Here is a 625-nt window from a genome sequence, read left to right on the forward strand (position 1 = left end):
TACTCTCTGAAAGGAAACAAAAATATGTGTGTATGTAATTTCAAAACAAAGAGAACCAAACAAAGTTCTTGTCTCACTTATGCAAGTTCAGAGCCTCCTATACAACTAAAAGTTCACCCATCTTGATGATGTATGGTAAAAACATTCTCTCATCCAAGGTAAAATTGGACTCGGTACTACATTAGAAAAGGTAAATATTAGAGAGCATCGGTTTAAGATAAATTAGTAGAATACACTTAAAGCAACATACCAAATAGGTACAAAAAAAGCTCGAAAAAGGCTGGACCGATTTATTTGAAACTTTCAGAGATCGTAGGGGCGCTCATGTGGTGAAAAAGGTACCTCATTTTTTGATACCTGCAGAGAGAATAAAAAGACAAGAGGACGAAACTGTGAAGCGAAACTGCGTCAGTAGGTGGCAGTCATGAGGAAAATTTCTCTAATATCATGCCGTTTTTGTCGGCGCTTCTCTCAAATATCATACAGTTTGCGTCGGCGTCACCCAGTTCAGTTCTCTGCCGACTTTAAAAAAACGTAAAGAAAATAGGATTTAAAACGTACTTTGTAGTAACAAAAGTTCTTTATTATAAATGCTTTCATTTTTTTAAATTTTTGGCATACAATT

This window comes from Haematobia irritans, chromosome 4, assembly GCF_050003625.1.
Source record: "Haematobia irritans isolate KBUSLIRL chromosome 4, ASM5000362v1, whole genome shotgun sequence".
NCBI lineage: Eukaryota > Metazoa > Arthropoda > Insecta > Diptera > Muscidae > Haematobia > Haematobia irritans.